At 38.0% G+C, this 11,684-nt stretch overlaps 1 protein-coding gene across 7 annotated transcripts in view; it reads left to right on the top strand.

Annotated features, from left to right (window-relative positions):
• The window catches only part of LOC122631094 (CCR4-NOT transcription complex subunit 6-like), a 527,872-nt gene that overhangs the window by 181,420 nt on the left and 334,768 nt on the right, over positions 1–11,684 (top strand). The window lies entirely within an intron of this gene.

Below are 11,684 nucleotides of genomic sequence, written 5' to 3'. Positions count from 1 at the left end.
TTTTTTTTTTATTTTATTCTCATTCGTGCATCGTTTAAGGATCGTTTCTATAAGGAAGCATCGTAAAATATAAGAGGCTATACTTTCATATTTTTATTTTATTTATTTACTTTTATTTTTCCTTTCCAATAGAACGTTCGACGTCATTTTTATTTCGCGATAGAACCTAGAGAAGATTAAATAACTTAATGGAAATAAATTATTTCGTAAGATGTAGGATTATCGATCGATCGAAATCTATTCGTTGTTCATCCTTTTGAAAACGGAAGCCAGATCCAAAAACGGAGAAGAACTCGACCTTTGAAATATCCGTTCTCGAGTCGTCACGCTCTTGGCACATGTTTCTTCTTCTTCGTCTACTTCTTCGTCTACTTCTTCTTCTTCTTCTTCTTCTATTTCTCCTTCCCTCGTCTTTTTCTATTTTCTTACATACCGTACATATTCGCCAATGCCAAGGTTACGAGACGAGCAAACAATCGAGTTGGAATCGGCCAATCCGAACACGTACGTTTCGTGTTTGCTTATGCGCTGACGAGCTCGCTGGACGGTGCGAGCCAATGTACCTATGTATGTACGTATGAGTTAAACTTAACAAAGACGAGATCTAAGACGTATAGACGTCATTTTTTATAATAGAACGCAGATCTTTTTAATCTTTTTCAACGAAACAAGAACGGATTGTAAAGAAAGGATGTTAAGCTAATTCGTATGTTACGTTCAAGTGTATTAGAAAAGTCTTAGTCGATGTAACATATAACTTGTTCAAATTTTTGTTCAATTATTAAATTCGATTGTAATCGTCTAGTAGAATTTGATATAAAAGGAGAAGGAAGAAAGGAGAATAAGTAAGTAAGTAAGTAAGTAAATAAATAAATGATAGTCGAGTCTAGATCCTTTTGATCTTGTTTAATAAAACAAGGATAGATTATTAACAAAGGATGTAAAGTTGTTAATTCGTACGTATGTTACGTTCGCGTGTGTTAGAAAAGTCTTAGTCGACGTAACATAAATTTGACATTTTTTTTTTCAATTATTAAATTCGATTGTAACGGTAGAAATTGATATAAAACGAGAAGGGAGATACGAAAGTAAGTAAATAAATAAATAAATAACGAAAGAAGGAAGGAAGGAAGAAAGAAAGAAAGAAAGAAAGAAAGATAGGAAAGGAGAAAGTCGAGAAACTCTGGCAGGATGCCACATATCCGAAAGGATGGTATTTAGAGGATGATTTCGAGGCACGTGCCGTTACGTGGTGGTAGAGCGTCATCGATACACTCCGCGTCTGACATTTTCAAAGAGGAGTTATTCGCCAAAGTATGATGTTCTGGTCGAACCGCGAAACCCTTTGCGAATAGAATGCCAAGTTATTCGAGTTATCTGTCATACGTTTAGAGAATATTCTAGTCAACACTGTTTGGTCCGTCCGACGTTCCTTTCATCTTTATCTATCCTTATCTAGCTATTTATCCTCTTCAAGGGTTTATCTAACATCTTCGTCTAAACTTTAGAGTTAATAACAATATGACTTTAAACGTTTGTCGATGAAGGTAAAAAGAAAAAGAGAGAAAAAGAAAAAGAGAAAGAGAGAGAGAGAGAGAACGTTAATTTTATTTCAGCGATTAGAAGAATAGAATCCATGGTATAGAGTTTCCGTCCACTCTCTCTCTCTCTTTCTCTTTTTCTCTCTGTCGAAGTAGATTAAATCGATTAGGGCACGTTTTCTGAAAGAGATTCCCCACTTATTTTCCTCTCGGACGTATAAACACACAGACGGACTGCTTTCTCGAGGATGGTACGTGACCCATAGGTAACAAGCCTTAAGGGTTGCTACCCCGCTCGAATCTCTAGACTTTTCTTCATCGAAGGCTATTCGAGATTTCTGGTAAAATCAAGAGCATTCACCTTCTCTTCTCCGACTCATCTCCGCTTTTCTCTTTTCTCTCTCTCTTTCCGTTACCATCCAATTTCGTTCAGACTCCAGACGATACGAAATCTTTTTTTTTTTTCTTTCTTTCTCTCCTTCTTTTTTCTTTCTTTCTCTTTTCCTCTCTCTCTCTCTCTCTCTCTCTTTCTCTTTCTCTTTCTCTCTTTCGAAGACTGTCGAGAACAGAAGTGTACACAAGGGTGCTGTTTCTGGACCATGATAAAAAAGAAGAAGACGAAGGAAGAGTAGTAATAGGAGGGACAAGGGTCGAAGGCATGAATAGATGGACCAGAAGAGAGAAAGGACCCGATCGTTAGTTCCTGTTTGCAAGCTTGGAACCTTAGGATGAATGTAGTTCCATTGTCCGTGCTAATTACGACTCACCCTCTTTTCGCTTATTTGCCGGTAGTCGGACTTACCCCTCACACCGATCTCGTTTGTTTTCATCACTTTGGTGCTACAAATGTGATTCGGCTTTTTGTAATAGCGGTAATAGTAGTAGTAGTAGACAGACAGACGGATAGATGGATAGATAGATAGATAGATAGATAGATAGATAGATAGATAGATAGATAGATAGATAGATGAATAGATAGATAGATAGATAGATAGAGAATTTCTATGTCTTACTATTTCGTAAAATACGAAGAAAATTTTGCAACGAGCTCGATTCGAATTGTATTATATTATTATAAAGATTTATATTTGAGAGATCTGTGTGTCTTTTACACGATCGTTAATTATAATTATCTTTCTAAGCAACGTCATGTTTCTTGATCTTTATCATCATCATCATTATCATCATCATCTTCATCATCATCATCATCATCATTATTGTCGTCTTCGTCGTTGTTGCTGTTGCTGTTATTCTCTTCCTCTTCCTCTTCTTTTTCCTTTCCTTCTTCTTTTACTTTTTCTTCTCGTTCTTCTTCTGCTTCTGCTTCCTATGGAACAAACAAATCCAAGCAGGAAGTGTTAAAACTGAAAGGTAACAAACAGCTGTGTCGCTCTAGCACAATGTCTTTCCATAACATTAAATAAACGTTGTCCACGGTAGGTAGGTGGATAGGTAGGTAGGTAGGTAGGTAGGTAGGTAGGTAGGTAGGTAGGTAGAAAGTAAAGGAAGAGAATAAAGCACCGCAGCTAGTGCGTTAGCAAGAAGAGAAAAGAAAAAGAAGAAAAAAAAAGAAAAAGAGAAATAAGAAGAAGAAGAAGAAGAAGAAGAAGAAGAAGAGAAGTACTGCTGGACCATAAAGTGCGAAGCCCGATATGGAAAGGCAGCCGCGATGCGTTAAACTGTCTGCGAGTTTTCGATTTACGACGTGCCGGGATCGAAGTTTATACAAGTACCGGCTCTAAGAGACCATCGCTTTTTACGTGGTCGCATCCTTTTTCATTCTCTTTTTCGTTTCTCTTCAATCCAGACATGAACGTACTAGGACTCTCTAGGTATTACGTAAACGTATTAGCTATTTACGTACGTATGTACACACACTCACGCACTTATATATATATATATATATATCTCTTTTGTATAAATATATAAAATAATGTTCACTCCTTTTTCTTTTACTTTACTTCTTTCAAACTACACATTTCAACCGATCTAAATATAATCCTGTATCGATCGAACGGAACGATCGAAGGATTTGCTTAGTTATTCTTCAAAGTTTATCCAGTTAATCCGTATTATTATCGAGAATGAAGGAGACAAAGAGATAAAAGCTTCGTTAATATTTGTTAAGAAGAAAAAGAGAAAGAACAAGACACAGAGAGAGAAAGAGAGAGAGAGAGACAAAAGGCACGCGACCAAGTCCTTTATCCGACGAGTTAAACGTCGACGGTACGCAGCCGTTAGGTATTTTACTTCCCCCAGCCGTTGGTATAGTTTTCTCATCCTCATTACGTATTCTCCTGCCAGCCGTTTAAACCCCCACATTTCATGGCGGCCGTTGTAAAACTTTGTACCACCACCACTACTACCACCACCACCACCACCACCACTACCACTACCACTACCACTACCATCACCATCTCCCATTGCCATCGCCATAGCCATCGCCGCTGGGAAGTTCAATGAAATTAACTTTGCTTTGCATACGCTTAATAGTCTGTATCGTGCTTCTCACCCCTCGGCACATCGCGATCCGCGAACGTACACCGAGTTTCGAGCAAACCTCTTTCGAAGCTAGCTCTCTCTCTCTCTCTCTCTCTCTCTCTTTTACTTTCTCTCTTTTTATTCTCTCTTTTTAGTATCTCACTTTATCCGTTCGCTGGGACACCACGATTTTCCGTGCGAGTGACTTTTATCCGGAACCAGAGATTTCTCTCTCTTTCTCTTTTTCTCTGTTTTTTCTCTCTTTCCCTGTTTCTCGCTCTTCCTCTTTGTACCATTTAAGTAGAAACTTGAATCGTTTCTAACGAATTCATTTTTGTTGAGGATAATCGAGCCCTTTTAACGACAATTTACGTACTGTGTCTTTTATTGTTTCCTATCGCGTAATTAATATTAATGTTTTTATTATCATTGTTATTATCATTACAATCGTCGTCATGATCATCATTATCATTATCGTCATCGTTTATCTTATTGTTATTATTATTATTATTATTATTATTATTATTATTATTATTAATAATATTATTATTTAATTAGGAAATATATAATTGGATAGTGTTCTCATCGATTTCTTTTTTTCTTCTTATTCTGTTTCAGGTAAGCGAAAGAAAAAGTAAAGTTTTTATAAAGCGTCTATGTACGTACACGAGGTCCGATCGTATTTTCGACGTTGAAAAGTAGTAAGTATGTGAAAAGAGAAATAGAATTTGTTGATCGTTTTATAGCTATCGAATAGTTTCTCTTAATGGATATCACGGCAATAGTTTCTCAGGTACAGACCTCGTCATTCCCAACGTCTCGACGAAGTCGTCACGCACCTGCGTAACTCTGTGTACGGTTCGATCAATAATCGTATACGATGATCTTTCTTGACCTCTGGGTGGGGTCGTTGGATAGGAGAGATGGTAGGGGGTGAAAGGAGATGCGGGGTGAGACGGTTGTATCTGGTCAGTCAACTCGTGGACACGATGAGGAAAGACGTTCGAATAATTAATTTCTATTTCTGCTTACGGTCGTCCGATCGTTATATAGCCTATTGAAAATTGACATTCTTTTCAAGTACCGATCGATTGATCGATCGATCCATCGATCGATCGTAAGAAATATGTTCTAGAGACGATTTATGGATTCGTGGATATTATATATATATATATATTTTTTTTTAGATCAAGTAAAATAGAACAGTTTATTAAAATCCTAACTCCTACGAGTGATATCCGCATGATTGTCTTGTATATATATATATATATATAGATCTATGTGTGTGTGTAAATGTGTTTAAAATTTTTGTAGGAGAGATAGCGGTTGTATTATATGTTATATTTTTTTTTCTTTGTTTTTTCATATTCATTTTTTGTTTGTTCATTTACTTTTTCTTTTTTCTTTTATTTTCTCTATCTCTCTCTTTCTTTCGATACATACGATACGAATGCATGCGGTCTCTCTATTAGTTGGAAAACGAAGAAGATGCTGCTCTCGACTCGTTAACCGGAATTAGGACGGCATTAGAAGCGGCGACATCTCTCTCTCTCTCTCTCTCTCTCTCTCTCTCTCTCCCCCTCCTTATTTCTCTCTTTCTCGAACGAGATAAAATTTCACGAGGAAATAGAAACGGGGAGAAAAAAGTATGGATAACGTAATGATACTCGTCGCGGATGAGATATAATGAAAGAGTCGGAAGAAAGAGATGGATAAAGAAAGGGAAACGAGAGCTTGAATTATTTACTTCTTGGAATCCCAACAGGGAGGGAAGAAAAGAGAAGTGGGAGAAAAAAAATAAATTAAAGTTTACTCTTTATTTTTCAATATGCACATTATAGACATATATATATATATATATATATATATATATATATATATATAATATTACAGGCACACTATATATATTTTTTAAACCAAAACTTTTTTATAAATTAAATTAATAATGATTTCTATTTTTATAATAATTTCTTGTTTATAATAATTCTTTTATAAATGAAATTATAAATAATTTATACCAATATTTATACCAAAAAAGAGAAAAGCAGAAAAAAAAAGGAAGAAAAAACGAATCACCTTTTCGCAAATGTCATCCGTTCCATCAGTCAGTCAGATGTTGGAATTTATTAATCGAACATACGGTATCTCGTTTGCAATCGAAGCGGACTGTGACCGAGGTCGTTCATTAATTATCGCTCATAACCGTTCACGTTATTTCCAATCGATTTCGACGTGCTCCTCGTCTCTGGATAAAAATGACCAAGTCTCCTTCTCACTCTCTCTTTACCAGTCGTAATTCTTCGAGCTGACGATAGGTTTCAGCGAAGGAAAAATGGGAAACCGGTATTCGTATTAGTATCGAACGATGGATATTGGCTGACTGTGAAAGGATAGAAAAGGGATAGACGACGAAGGAAGAAAAAGGAAGAAGAAAGAAAAGAAGGAGGAGGAAGACTAAAAAGAGTTAAAAAAAAAAAGAATAAGAAGAGAAGAAGGGTGCTTTTCGTGCTGGCCACGACGAAATATGGGAGAGATAAATATCATCGTAGCGTGGTGTGTCGGTAAATAACGGTAGATTTAGCAATTTCATTAAGCCGGAGCTTGGGAGAGCAAATCGAACGCGGTTCTCTCTTCCGATAGAAAAGTTCCGCGCTTAAAGCATCTTACTTGCTCCCTTCCCTATATCTTTCTCTCTTTCTATACATATATATATATACATATATACATACATACATATATACCCCTCTCAGAAAGTACCACAGCTATCCCACGGCACGTACGAAGTGAAGTTACAAACGTTTAATGGTCGCTTTTCCGCACGGTTTCTTCCCCCTTTTCTTCTTTTTCCTATTTCCCTTTTCCCTCTCTTTCTCTGTCCATCTTTCTCCCTCTACGTTTCTCGCTAGTTTTCCTTTTCAGCTGTTCTTGTTCTTTCATTCGGCATACGACTCTAACGGGGGTGACTCTCTTCTACCATCTTGCTTTTTTAATATCCGACGTAGTAAAAATTTCCACTTTCTCATCGGGCTGTAAATTCCTTTTTTCTTCTTCTTCTTCTTCTTTTTTTTTTTTTTTTTTGCCCCGTATAAAACAACTACAGATCGTAAAGCGAATCGTCACTTTTACGATTTACTTTTGAACGTCAATAAACCAATGATGGAGAAACGTCGATGGAGTGAACGATATTTAAAAAAAAAAAAAAAGAAAGAAAAAAAATACAAAACTTGTTGACAGAGGAAGACAAACCGAAGGAAAAAGAAAGAAAGAAAAAAAAAATTGAAAGGATACTTTTTGCACTAGGATGAAGCAATTTGATTTTCATCGTACGGTATCTCGCGATGCTTCGATTGATTTAAAAAAAGAAAAAAATATATATATATATAAAAAAGAAAAATAATGATTAAACAAAAAAAAAAAAAAGAAAAACAAAGAAAAAAAGACAGAAAAAAGAAACGAAAAGAAAAAAGAAATGTTTATCGGACCGAGACGAGGCGGGCGTTAGAGGAGAAAATTGATTTCAAGCTGGTCGAAAAGAATTTTCTATTTTCGCGTAGAGAGTTGCCCGTTCGATATATCGACGTGTTATAGAAGGAGGACCGGTGGGAAATCAAATCTCCCGCCGTGATAATTGGTCGGCATTGATTAACCAACGTGATTGTAGGCTTCCGCAAGGTCTGTACGAGGATAGAGAGAGATAGATAGATAGATAGATAGATAGATAGATAGATAGAAGGATAGATAGATAGATAGATAGGTGGAGAGAGAGAGAGAGAGAGAGATATAGAAGGGGGTGAGGGAATAGGGGTTGGGTGGTTGTCGGCGGTGGTCGAGCGATCCACTCTATGTAGAACGGACACGCAGGAATGTTCTCCAGAATGTTCCCTAGAATGTCCCTATGGCGCGTCAATGTCTCGATTCCCTCGTCGCGTTACTGCACGTCATTCCACTTTGACGACGGGTTTTGCCCTTCGGGCAAAGCTACATACGATGGACGTCCCACGACGTGTATCTCTGGATACATCATGGACCAATACGTAGTTGCATACATGGATACTATAAAACGTATATATGTAGGATAGAATGGATACGTGTACATCGTGATATTCGTTATGTCCCTTTGCGTATGGCAGGCAGTACACGGTTGTCCTTTTTCAGGGTAAAGATCATGACAAGGACATAAGGACATATTTCTTCGATGGCATGTTCGGACGTTTAATTCATTGACGATCATTTTATTCAAAGAAACGAAAAGAAGATTATCTTTATCTTTATTTCTCTTTCTCTCTCTCTCTCTCTCTCTCTCTCTCTCTCTTTTTCTATAGATATATTTTTCTAGATATATATATATATATATATTTCTCTCTTTCCATATCGAATGCTCACAGCTCTGTAAAGACTCTTATTTCGTCGAATAGCTCTTCCATTTTGGTAGGATTAAGAGAGCCACCGCTGAAGGGAATCTGATATTCATGTCGACAGAAGGACAGACGAGGTAATCGTAGAACCGACGACGAACCAATTCCCTCGATCAATTCTTTCCAAAGGACGATAGAGAAAACGAATTCTCGTGCACCACATGGAAAGGTGGTAGTGCTGATGGCGATGGTAGTTGTAGACGAGAGGATTGAACAAATTTCGAACGTAAATCGTTTTCTCTCTTCTCTCTCTCCCCCTCCCCTCCTTTCCTCTTTCTCTCTCTCTCTCCTTTCACTCTTCTCCCATAGATTCAACAACGTGACACGCGTTTACGCGACTGCGCAGAATCGCGTTGGTCGTGTTTCCGTTGCTACGAAATCGATGTAAACAGAACATGTAAAAGCAGCCAGTAGCGAGTCAACAGCAAACGATACCACCACCAGCTCGACCCTCCCCGAAGTATCGAGCTCGACTACTGGTTTAGGCTATTTATCCTTCGTCAAGCGTTATCCATAGTACCGTTGCGATTACGGAACACTCGTATATCCTGGCAGCCCGGTTTCGGTTCGCGTTCGTTAGCGCCGACTTGGGATCTTTGCCAATCGGTCTGCTAATACCCCGCGGGGAAACACGCTTTTTGTTCCTCCACGTAGAACTTTGGAAAAGTGGCGAATTCGACGCCTGGGAGAAGCAAACCAAGAGTAGACGAGTGTTTCGAGTCCGCGCCAACTTCACCTCGAAATTACTTACTTACTTACTTCCTTACTTACTTAGTTACTTGCTTGCTTGCTTGCTTGCTTACTTACTTACTTACTTACTTACTTTCTTCCTTCTTCCGAATTAGTCTTTCTTTCTTCGAGCTAAATGGAAAAAAAGAAAAAAAAAATACAAGAAAAGAACAAAAATAATTGCAAGGAATTAACTAATAAAACATATTTTTCCTTTTTTCCCACGTTTACGATATTAACGACATTGAATCCATTGGAATCATTTCTTTTCTCTTTTTTCCTTTTTTATATATACATATGTACACATATACCTATGTATCGTTCACTCGATAATACTTCATATAGAAAATATTTAACACTTTCGAACACTTTTGGACGCATCGAAAAAGTGCTAACAACGTTGGCTCCGAGCATCCACCAACGAGTTAGATGGATGATTCGTGATATGAGCGGTCTGCATCCGCATTACGGCAGCCCAATTGAACGTGCCAAAATGTCGAGCGGACTGGAAATATTCATTAAATCGAATCTCTCTGGTTGCGCGTTTTGCTCTTATTTAATTTATGTCCCTCCGATTTCAGCGAAAAAACTGCAATATCAATCTCTCTACCTCTCTCTCTCTCTCTCTCTCTCTTTCTCTCTCTCGATCTGTCCAAGTCGATGTATATAGCATCGGAGTTCGTGCAATTATCGGACTGTCAGCTGACAGTTCGAGTCGACGAGTAATAACGCGCGAAATCCGTCCGATCTTCGATGGCGAATCCTTCCGCATTCAACTCTTTCTTTCTCTCTCTTTCTCTCTCTCTCTCTCTCTTTCTCTTTCTCTTTCCTCTTTTCTTTTTCTTTTTCTAGGCCAGAGAAGAATTTAAACGACACGACACCTTGCCGCGCACTTTTTTCATTTTACCACCGACCATCGACCGTTCGCCTTTCTCTTTTCTTTCTTTTTTTCTTTCTCTCTCTCTCTCTATCTCTCTCTTTCTCTCTCTCTCTCTTTATATATATATATATTTCTCTCTAGCTATCTCGTTTAACGATTAACGCTTTCTAGGACGAAGACGACGACGGAAAACGAAATACGTTCACGTTTCTCTCTCTCTCTCTCTCTCTCTCTCTCTCTCTCTCTCTCTCTCTCTCTTTCTGTTTCTGTCTCTCTCTCTCTCTCTTCCCTTATTTCCTTTCCTTCTTCTTGAGAGTATTCGCAGGCAGTTGCACCATAGAACGTCGACCATAAACTTGCGAACAATCACGGTAATGGATACCTTCTAGGAAAAGTTATTGCCAAGCCGGTGTAATAATCGGTCGCCCGCAAGGGAACCACCACCGTTCGTGGGTGGTGGGGGTTTGAAAACGGCTTGGGAAAAAAATGGGATGGATAGCCTGCTACATAGATTTATTATAACAAATGTTCGTGCAATTTTCTAACGTATTAAGAAAAAAAAAAGAAAGAAAGAAAGAAAGAAAGAAAGTAAGAACGAAGAAAAAAGGTTTCGATAGTTGCATGTTTTTTTTTTTTTTTTTTTTCTATTTTTATTCGTCCCGAGACGAAATTATCGATGAAAAGTAAATCTATCCTCGTTGATCGTTGATATTTATTTAATCGGTGATAAATATGCGAAACGAACGAACGAATATTATCAAAGATTAGAATATCATTTTTGATTATTCGTCGTTCGGGAGCTTTAAATTTCGATGATTTCGAGTTGAGATCGTTTCGATAAAAGGATGGCTAACATTCTTTCCATAGTTTCATCAAACCGGCAACGGTTTAACAACAATGGGGCGCCATGCGATAAAATTGGAACACAATCGCAAAACGCGTTATCGTACTATGCGCATCGCGTAAAGCGTAACGTAAAAATGAGCTTGCAACAATTACTAACGGTACGTGTCGTCGGAAGATCGAATAGATCGATAAAGCGCGAATGATCGTAGTAACCACGTCGACGATAACTACGAGCTCGTAGTACGTAGCTAGCTACGTAGTTAGATATGTATGCATATATGCATATATGTACGTACGTACGTACGTACGTATGTATGTATGTATGTATGTATGTATGTATGTATGTATGTATGTATGTATGTATGTATGTATGTATGTATGTATGTATGTATGTATGTATGCATGTATGTATGCATGTATGTATGTATGTATGTATGTATGTATGTATGTATGTATGTATGTATGTATGTATGTATATACGCCAGTCGCGCCATTGCTGCTGGTAGCCATCGTTAGCCCCGTTTTTCGATGCAATTGAATCTCTTTGGAACGTCATCGGCGAGACAATATTTATCGCGAGTCATTCTCGCGAAGGCAACGATCCTATTACGGCGATCGTGAGTCCGGAAACGCAGCCGTTCCGCGTCGCTCCGCATCGAGTGATTTCGTGAATAGCCGGCTCTTCTCGTGGATTATACCGAGCGATAAAATGATTTATATTTTAATCGAACGGACGAGTCATCATTGATGCAATGGAGATCAGCGGAGGGAAAAAGAAAAAAGACAAAAAAA

The sequence above is a fragment of the Vespula pensylvanica genome, chromosome 8 (assembly GCF_014466175.1).
Source record: "Vespula pensylvanica isolate Volc-1 chromosome 8, ASM1446617v1, whole genome shotgun sequence".
NCBI classification, from domain to species: domain Eukaryota; kingdom Metazoa; phylum Arthropoda; class Insecta; order Hymenoptera; family Vespidae; genus Vespula; species Vespula pensylvanica.
The sequence above is the reverse complement of the archived record's forward strand: the minus strand, read 5'-3'. Positions and strand labels throughout refer to the sequence as shown.